Below are 10,499 nucleotides of genomic sequence, written 5' to 3' on the forward strand. Positions count from 1 at the left end.
CTGGAGAGGGGAAGGCAACATTCTTTTCTATCCCTGCCATTGACTAGAGTAGTTTATGTCCTGAAACATATTTGATTACCTTTATCACGATGATATTAATATGCTGCACTTGTATGGGGGGGAGGGATAGCTCAGTGGTTTGAGCTTTGGCCTGCTAAACCGAGGGTTGTGAGTTCAATCCTTGAAGGGGCCATTTAGGGATATGGGGCAAAAACTGGGGATTGGCCCTGCTTTGAGCAGGGGGTTGGACTAGATGACCTCCTGAGGTCCCTTCCAACCCTGATATTCTATGATTCTATGATTCTATACCATGTTCCATGCAAGGAGCTCAAAGTGCTTTAGGTGGGCATTAGCAGCCACATTCCACAGTTGTGATGTTTCACAGCATACAGACAGAGAAATTGACAAAAACATGAATACTCTTGCAGGAAGGTTTCAGTATAACACTACTTGATTTACTCATAGACTTACTGACTTTAAGGCCAAAAGGGACGACAGTGATCATCTAGTCTGACCTCCCAGACATCACAGGCCTCATCCATCCACTCCTGAGATAGACCCCTAATCTCTGGCTGAGTTACTGAAGTCCTCAAATCATGATTTAAAGACTTCAAGTTACAGAGAATCTACCATTAACAGTAGTTTAAACCTGCAAGTGACCTGTGACTGATATATTAAAAAGATATTGGGCTTGCAATTTCATGTGCCAGTTCCCTTAATATTCTTGGATGGAGATTACCCAGGCCCCCTGATTTGGTCCCATTAAGCTGTTTGAGTTGAGATTTCAGGACAATTGCACACAAGACTCCAACGAGAGAGAGAGAGAGAGAGAGAGAGAGAAAGAACAGGCTGCTCCCAAAGGCTGTGAGGCACAATTCATCCCACCTTGCTTTAAGCTGACTCTTAACAGAATGACTCTGCTGTCATGCTTTGTTACAGAGAACTCAAGCCTGCAAGCAGGGCCAGCAAACTCCAATTCACCCCAGCCCACGGCAATAACTTGCAATTCCAACACAGTCTTCAGCACAAGATAACAGTGAGGTGCTGTGGTCACAGCGGTAGGGAGCTGGGACTAGAAGCCAGTTCTTTTTACTCCCAGTTCTGGGCTTTAGCCACCAGACCAATCTTCCTCTCTTGTCTCGGACAGCAAATACACATCTATTAGTATCACAGAAAAATCCAGCCTTTTAAAAAAACCAGCTGTAGCATTTGCCTCTAACTTCCTGCAATAGTGAATCCCACAGACTGTCCATATGCTACACAATCATTTAGAATAACAGGAAATTCTTCTTTAGCATATTTCCTTTTATTAGTTTACATATTTTGGGCTTGAATCATCCCTGCTAGTCTAAGAGGGTGCAATTTGCGCACACACATTCCTGCCAGCGGAGCAGCTAAGCCAATCAATGCATTCCTTCCAGGAGACAGCAAAGTGGGGGTTCCAAGTAGCTTGCATCATTGCACCCCAACTCCAAGCAAACTTGCCACCTGCAGCCTGGGTTCTGCCGTTAGGGTGAATCAGGCCCACTGGTTTTTAATTCCACTGAATATCACCAAATTCTCAGTACAGTTTTCAGCAGGCCCTTGATACCACAATCAAGTCTCCTCCAACGGCTTCTCATTCCTATGCTGAATGGCTGAGATTCTGTCCCACAGCACAGATCATACAACGACCCCTGCGCTTCCTAATTCTGGGATGCTCCATGGGCCAGTGTGGCCTGCCTGTGTAACTTAGCAGGCCTGGGTCATCACAGCTCTAAGTAACAGCAACTTCCTGAGGCTGCCTATGGCTTGCAAAGCAAGACAGAATGGTCATAGCAATGTGCATGACAGCTCTGCCTCCTGCTCTGGGGAAATTCTTCCCCAGCCCCTTGCAAGACATTTACAGCCCCTGTATACTGCTGAGATTGTGTATAGGGCCAGGGAGAATGACCCCACCCAATAAGCCTAGTGACTGCATTCTCTCGTTACATTTAATCTTCTGCGTGACTCTTCACATGCTAAAGTGAGCAAAAGCACTTCAATCTCAGCCTGCCCCAGCCTCTCAGCTGTTTCCCCCCATCCCTGAAAATAAAAACACGCAACTCAAGCAAACGATTCTACTTGTCACTCTATAAAACTAGAGTCCCAGCGAGGAAGGCACAAAGTGCAGATCATCAGCAGACAGTGTATGAGGGGCATGTTGTGTGCCTAAAGCACTGGCAAATCTGTTCAAGAACTTTACTTAGACCAAGTCAGGGTTGAGCAAAAGCTTCTTACTTTTTGATGCCAGGTGTGGCCTAGTCAAGGTCACAGTGAACAGGTGAGCAAATCACAATAGCCATCACCCTAACTAGCATTCCTGTTGGCACTCAGCAGAGGTGCGCAGGAATCAATGGTCATGGATGTGGAACTATCCCCTAAACCCCAGAGGTAGTCCCCTGAAGTCAAGACTGAGGTACATCCCTGCAGCAACATGCTGCGATACTCTGCTTGTGAACAGAGGGTTTACTTTTCAGTGCTGCAAATCTAGTACCTTTCACTAGCACTATATACACCTTCAGTCATGACACTCTTTAAAGTGAATTACCAGGACGAAGGGGACACACATTTCATTCTCCTAAAATCTGTTTCTTGCATTTGTTAGCTGTGAACAGAAATAATTTTTTTTTTTTAAAGTTTTCACATTGCATTGAAAAGTAAAATGCTGCCACATCTGATTTTTGGTGGACATCATATGATTGCCAAGGTGAAGAAATGTTTAAAAACATAACTAACCTTTTCTATCCTCCCCCTCCCTGCAAAAATAACTCAAAAACCCATTAAAAAAAAAAGAAACTATAACTCTTTTAATCATCATCAGTAGTGCTTTAACCTCACAGGAAAGGGAAGAGGACAGAAGGATTGTAAGAAATCCAGGCAGGCTAAAGGTCACCATCCTTGCTCCTGGGATGAATCACGTCATTTCTCCTCAAGTACAAACAGGCATTTAGTATATACACCCTGTCACACTGAACATACATGCTCCCTCTCTGTCACCATGTAAAAACACACCAGGTTTACATTTTACAATGGAGATAGGGGCAGCAGCAGGAGGAGAGCAAATGAAAAGGCAAAAGTAAAAGGACAGAGAAAACAAAGGCACTTTGTAAAAATGACAGAATGATTGACCTAACCTGAAAATGTTTGGTGGCTATGACCTAACCTGAAAATGTTTGGTGGCTATGTAGTTAAAATTCTTATGTGAAATGTATCAGAAGGCTATTCTTCTGGAGGTCTTATTAGGACTATAGGGAGTTAGTCTGTCAACACTGCAGTCTTTTTTTTCAGCTCTTCTTGGCCTGTGCAAAAAGACTATCACTCGGCACTTTAGCTGCCCCAATCAATAAAAGAATGGCTGAGGGAACCTTATTATTTTACTGCTTTTGGGGAGAGACTCTATATACATGCTCATTGGCAAAAGTGGAAGAAACATTTTGTGCCCATGCATGGAACCTCATGCAAGCAGCTTGGTTCCATCAGTCCCATAGCAGCAGGCTGGGGGCGACCTGACCATAGACGCTGTGACATTCCCCTGGTGTTATCTGGACCGGTGATCCACTAGGTCACTCTCATCCTTGACTCTGGAAGCCAGCCTTACCCTGCTCTGCTGTGAGAACCCCCACTCCTGGGCTGTTCACGCACAGCCTCTAGCATGTAAGCTGCTCCTTGGATTGTGCAACCGAATGACACTAGCCAATATTTCCGGCCATAGACACATCCTAGGAACCTCCACCTTGCAGTGTCCAGTTATGCCCGCTGGACGCTGCAAGCTTATATGAGTTTGTCAATTTAACAAAGAAATCGATATGTACCAGGCTTGTTATCTCAAGGGGAGTCTCTGACATGCTTCAAACCAAACACACTGCTTCAGGTAGAATAAACAAACAAATTTATTAACTACAAAGACAGATTTTAAGCGATTATAAGTGATGGGCAAAAAGTGGTTCCAAAAGAAAAGAAAATATAAGCACGCAGCCTAAACTCTCAACCCTATTAGACTGGGCAACATCTAGATTAAGCAGTTTTTCTCACCCCACTGGATATTGCAGTCCTTAATATACAGGTTTGTTCCTTAAACCCAGGCCAATCTCCTGTGTTGGAGTCTTGTCTTCTTCTCAGTGTCCTGATTGCTGGCAGCGAAGGTGGGGGCAAGAGAAGAGCCCAGTATGCGTCCACTCTGTTTGTTTTATATCCTCAGTACATGTGCTTGAGGAGCACAAGTCCAGGCATGTCTGGGGGGCATTGCTGAGTCTTTCCAAGCAAGGTTGAGCAATTCCCCTGGTGTGGCTTCATGGAGGTGGCTTCATGTGGAGGTGAGTCATTGCATTGTAGCTCCCTTGCTGGACAAGGGCTGTTGATGGGTTATTTGGGACACCCTGCCTGGGCGTTGGTTACTTTCCTTGCTGTTATCATAGAATCATAGAATCTCAGGGTTGGAAGGGACCTCAGGAGGTCATCTAGTCCAACCCCATGCTCAAAGCAGGACCAATCCCCAATTTTTGCTTCAGATCCCTAAATGGCCCCCTCAAGGATTGAACTCACAACCCTGGGTTTAGCAGGCCAATGTTCAAACCACTGAGGTATCCCTCCCCCTCTGGGAAGCTAATATCTGGCCGTTTCCCCCAATTTACAGCATGTTTTAGTGACCACCATACAACATAATTCTCTTAACTTCATATGCATTAATGATACACATATATGGATAGAGAAATGACTTTCAGCAGATCATAACCTTTCCCCTGATACCTTACAAGCCATGTTTTATATGTAAGATCAGGATTACATGAAAATGAGGAATATGGGGGTTACAGTACGCTCCCCCAAGGCGGAGAATATCACAGACGCCCCATAAACACAGGCTCCACTGCTAGAAAATGAGTCAGCTAAAGGGACACTGAACACATTTCTGTATGAACATTTTTACCTACTATAGGTTGCTTACTGTAGAGTCAGTTGCCTCCTCCTCACACACAGCTCAAAGGGCTGCTCATTCACACATATTCCCCCCAGGCCCTGAGGAGGGCATTTTCCAGGAACACAGCAGCAGAGCTGCAGCGGCCTCAATTTGGGACCCAGAAGGGTCAACTTTTCCTTAAAAGTCCCTCTATGAAGCTGAGGAGCAACAGCAGCTGGTGCGTATCACCTCTAGCAAGGCCCCTGCCTGGAACTGTGGGGTGGGGAGAAGAGACAGGAAGACACTTCATTCCACAAACCTCTACATGGGGCTGGTGAAAACTGCTCTCCCTTCCCGTGCTCCTGGATGGAGCCAGGCTGTAATGAGAGCTGGATGGGGAACCCACGGGAGCCCTGTTCTTCACTCCTCAGACTCTAGCTGCAGGAAGGAGCGAGTTCTTCATTCACTAAGGATCCCTCTTCAGGTCCCAGGGAGGAGGTTAGAGGCTGAGAGGCCGTACCTCAGTTATGCTGCTGCTGCTACGGAAGAGGCAGGCCACTAGCATGCACGCTGGGTGGGAGAAAGGCATGCCCAAACATGTGGTGGGGTGGCTCACAGGCTCCCTCCCTCTTGCTGAAAGGTCCTGTAAGCTGCAGAGAAACAGAAAAAACCCTTATAAAATTTCTCTTAAACAGAATTTCAAAATTAAAAAAAACCCAAACACACACACACAACCCTCGGGACTAGAATTTAAAGGGTAAACTATCAGAAATCAGGATCTGGAAAAAGTGAACAGTTTTAAAAAAAATAAGTTCACAATGTTCCCTGCAAGTATGAGTGTGCCTTAATAATCACCTTACTCACCACCTACAGCATCCTCAAGCCCATCCTATGTGCATAAAAGGGTGATTATGAATGGACAGGAGTTGGTGGCATTTGCACAGGGAACTGTAAAAAACTGTTTCACAGGCCTGCCTAAAAATGCTAAGGCAGGCTCTGCTAAAGCAGGCTCTTTAGACTTTCTCTGACTTAACTGACTGGGATAAAAGCATTTCAAAATATAAATCAGCTGTTACACTCTTCTTGCTCACTTTAGGCTCAAATCGGTCTGATCTATAATGTACTCCTACCGGTATTCTTAAAATTGCAGTAAAACTGAACACCACTTGGAAAAGTGATAGGCTGCCTGTATGCATCAAGAAAAGAAAGCTATTGTGCAAGTCTGAAAAGTGGGAGGAAAATTTCAGAGTCAGATTGGCAGGGAGACACTGACAATGAAGAAAGTTTACAGGGTGCACTAAGGACTCGTCTTTAGGAGAGATTTTTGCACAAGTATAGCTGCACCAGTGTAGCCACAAACACATCCCATGTAGATGCCTGGCCCCTCAGGCCAGAGCAAGTCCAATTTTACATAGCTGCTGGTCAGCTACACTGAGGGTTTGCATCAGTGTAGCTACACCAGGCAAAAAATTCCAATATAGACAAGCTCTGAGTTTTCCTACTACCACCTCCATAATCACTTCTGGATCCCAATAGGACCACCTCCATAATCACCCAGGAGTGAGGGCAGCAGGCTTGCATAGATAGCCAGTACTTAGCACAGTTAAGTTCTCACGCCACCAATGGATACTACAGCTTTTAGGCTTTATCAAATCCTGGCAAGTAGCAGCACAACCCTTGTCAACTCACAAATTATCCTGTAGGGGAAGATATCTTTGTATTTCATTGTAGCAGGGTGAGCACCCTCTCCAGCCCTAAAGGTCATATTGGAAAAGCTCTGCAGAGAGCTGGGGCTAAGGAAGGGAGCAAAACCCCAGCTGATTGGGGGAAATGGCGGCAGCTGGGGGCCATGCCCCAATCAGGGCCCAATTGGCTCTATAAAGGCTTTGAGACAGAAGTTCTACTAGACACTCTCTCTAGCTTGGAGAGAGAGACAGGAATCTGGCTGTAAGGGCTGAGAAAGTACCTAGATTGGGAGCAGGGCTGGGTAAAGCCAAGGGAGCCGGTGAGCTCAGGCCTAGGAAGGCATATTAGGTACAGGGGTTGCAGGGGCAGCCACGGGTAGGCAGAGGCAGCAGGGATAACTCCCTTGCCTGTGATGAGTGGCTTATACTGCAGTCTGCTGCAGGGAGTGGGGGCTAGTTGGTGACTGGCAGTAGCCTAAGACTGAGGTGAGGTGGCGATAGTGGGTGGGGGTTCCCCTGGAAGGGGAAGACCCATAACTGTGGAGGTACTGTCAGGGGGCAGTACCCAGGACAAGGGCACTGGGGTCCAGGAGGGACATGGGGGCTGGGGGTGGTGAGACACTGGCCTGAAGGAGGCACTCTGGAGGCTAGATGCTAATTCCCCAAGAAAACCAGCAGGAGGTGCTGCCAGGTGAGTCTGCGCCCTGTGACAAGTGGTGGAGAATGCGGGCATGAGCGGCCTGCCCCGATACAAGGGGCAGAGTGAGGACAGCAGGATGATTGCCCAGGGACTAGAAGGTGGACAAAGGGGATGATAGATCCTGGGTATGTGGGGGTTTATTATGCAGAGACCCCAGATGCCATCCCAGGTTGGGCCCCAGTGTTGGTGCCCCAACGGAAGGGGGCAGAAGACCTAAAGGGACTCTGGGAGGCCCATGAGTGACTGTGGAAGGGGAAGAGGCCCCTCCACGATAGGATGGAGCAGCTGGCTAGGGAGCAGCGGGTCCTGATACAACGCCTCAGAGGGGCTCGCAAGGAACCGGAGAATATGGCATGAGGGGCTGAGCGTCAGGCCAGTGGACGAACTGGGCATTTGAAACGGGACTGTCCCTGTGGGGATAGGGGCAGGGCGCCGCAGCCCCAACCAGAACAAGAAGTGTCACGGGCAGGCCACCAGGTGCAGAAACCTGGGCAGCTGCCAACCTGTTGGGCCTGCAAGCAGAAGGGCCCCATGTAGTGGGCCTGCCCAGGCCCGAGCAACCAAGAAAGGCCCAAGACAGCCCAGAGGTAGGGAACCTGCTGGGGCTGCTGGGAACAGGGCCACATAAGGAGGCACTTCTCGCTCAGGGAAACTGAGGAGAGGTTGGGAGAGGTGCCTGGAGAGGTTGGGAGAGGTGCCTGTGTGCCTGGAAAGGCCAAGAGTGGAAGAGGCGGCGACCAGGATCGAGGGAACCCAGACCATCACGGGGCAGTCGCTGAGGATGAAACCCTGATGGACTGGGCCCAGCAGGAGGCTGGGATCCAGGTCGGGGTAGAAAAGGTGACTGTGGGAACCCAGACCCTAAGGGAAGAGGGCCTGGAGGACCAGGACCTATAGGCACGGTTAGAGGCCGCGGAGCTGACCCACAGGAAGGCTGAAGCCCAAGTCCAGGAGATGGGCTGGGAGGCTGCGGAGAAGAAGCGGATGGGCCTAGAAAAGTGACTTTGGAGGGGTAGCCTCGGGGAGCCCAGGACAAGACTCCTCCTGAACTCAGGGGTGGGAGTTTTGAGGGGGGGGTATAGCGGGGTGAGCACCCGCTCCAGCCCTGAAGGGGTTGGAAAAGCCCTGCTGGGGAAGGGAGCAAAACCCTGGCTGATTGGGAGAAGTGGTGGCAGCTGGGGGCCATGCCCCAATCAGGGCCAGCTGGCTCTAGAAAGGCTTTGAGCCAGAAGTTCAAGTATAGAATCTCTCTCTAGCTTGGAGAGAGAGGGGGTCTGGGCTGCAAGGGCTGAGAAAGTACCTAGATTGGGAGAAGGGCTGGGGAAGGCCAAGGGAGCTGGGGAGCTCAGGCCTAGGAAAGCCCCAGGCTGCAGGCCTGGGAAGGCCTATTAGGTACAGGGGTTGCAGGGGCAGCCATGGGTAGGCAGAGGCAGCAGGTCCAAACTCCCTCGCCTGCGATGCGTGGCTTATACTGTAGTCTACCCCAGGGAGCAGGGGCTAGTTGGTGACTGGCAGTAGCCTAAGACTGAGGGGAGGTGGGGATAGTGGGTGGGGGGGTTCCCCTGAGAGGGAGAGACCCAGAACTGTGTGGGCACTGCCAGGGGGCAGCACCAAGACAAAGGTACCAGGGTCTGGGAGAGACATGAGGGGCCAGGGGTGGTGAGACACCGGCCTGAAGGAGGCGCTCTGGAGGCTGGATGCTAATTCCCTGAGGAAAAGCAGCAGGAGGTGCTGCTGGGTGAGTCTGTGCCCCATTACATTCGTGTTTTGAAATGTGCATTGCAGTGGAAGGAGGACACATTTCTGTTTGTTTAGGGCCTGATTTTCAGACACGCTGAACAGCCTCAGTTCCACAGAGGTCAGTAGGATCTGTCTGGGTGACACCTCTGTAAACCATTTACAAATGATTTACAGGACCATTATTTGTGAAGATAAAGTAAGAGGATTAACCAACCAAAAGAGAAGCATACATTTCCCTAGGTAGGCTTCATTAATTGATTTTAGGAGGGAGAAAAATCAATTAAATATTGGTTTGGGTTCCAGATCAGACTGTGGAAACGGAACAGCAGCTTTTTTGTTTGGGAGAGTGAATGATGAAGTGAGATCAATCCACTTTCCAGTTTAATTTCATTTGTTCATCAGTTTGTATTGAATATACGTAAAAATTCCAGCACGAGAGCTTGTCTCCCCCCCACCCCCCTACCCAACATTTTGCAATTCTATGAGGAAAAGAAATGCACTGGTAAGGTAAGAGGGGCTACATTTGCGGTAGTCTCTCTTTAATTTGTTTGTGAAATTTTTAAAATCGTCAAGCACCCAAATGTTACCAGGATGGGTGGTGGAGAAATGGTCAATATTAGAACTGTAAATATTGGTGAAGGTAATAGTGATAAATGACACTGATGTCTATCAACATGCTACTGGGTACATTTTAACCAGATGAAATGAACACAATTCTGTACAATATTAAAGAGAATGTGAATAGGTAGAACAAACAGATAATGCCATATATTTCTTTATCTGACTTATCTTATTTAATCTGTAAGTATGAGGAGCTGGACCCAAACACACAAATGTTCTCAAGATTCCTTTCACCTAGGCATATTAGTTGGAGGAAATGAATGATCCTCAGGGACAGTTCCTCAGAAGAAAGGAAGTGTTTGATGAATGAGGATACAGAGGTCTCAAAGTAGCTGTGTCATGCCTCAGCAAGGACTTCCACAAAGAAGACTGATGGTAGTTACTTACTGCCTTTACAGATGTGGGAGGATATTCAGGCATCTGTGGGACACTGTGCTCTTAAAAAAAAAAAAAAAAAAAAAAAAAAATTCTACAGCTTCATCTGAAGCAATTGGAGTAAACCAGATGTAATATATTCTATTTAAATGCTAAAAATCAAAGTTTTATGTTAAAAACAAAGATGGGGTGGAAGAGATGTTTTTATGTACTGGGAATTACACACACAATCTGAATCTGATCTCTTTGACAACAATTCTAGACTTTCAATTTCACTGTCACTCAGGGACAAAATCAGTGAATAAAGGAGAGGGGAGGTATATAGACAAACAGAAAAACTGCAAAAAAGGGACAGAGTTAGCTAATAAATAAAACAAGAGCCTGAAGGGAAGAGCTCCTTTGTCAGAATATAAATATTTTCCTTCCCCTTTTATCTTTAATGTGGTGCAAGGAGTTTATTGAA

At 47.5% G+C, this 10,499-nt stretch overlaps 1 long non-coding RNA gene across 1 annotated transcript; it reads left to right on the forward strand.

Annotated features, from left to right (window-relative positions):
• Positions 1-9,094: 9,094 nt before the first annotated feature.
• On the forward strand, positions 9,095-10,188 carry LOC122462233. The gene is made up of 2 exons (XR_006284665.1): positions 9,095-9,280; positions 9,847-10,188. It is a non-coding gene; the product is annotated as an uncharacterized LOC122462233 (long non-coding RNA).
• Positions 10,189-10,499: the final 311 nt, after the last annotated feature.

Source organism: Chelonia mydas, chromosome 11, assembly GCF_015237465.2.
Source record: "Chelonia mydas isolate rCheMyd1 chromosome 11, rCheMyd1.pri.v2, whole genome shotgun sequence".
In the NCBI taxonomy this organism is placed as follows: domain Eukaryota; kingdom Metazoa; phylum Chordata; order Testudines; family Cheloniidae; genus Chelonia; species Chelonia mydas.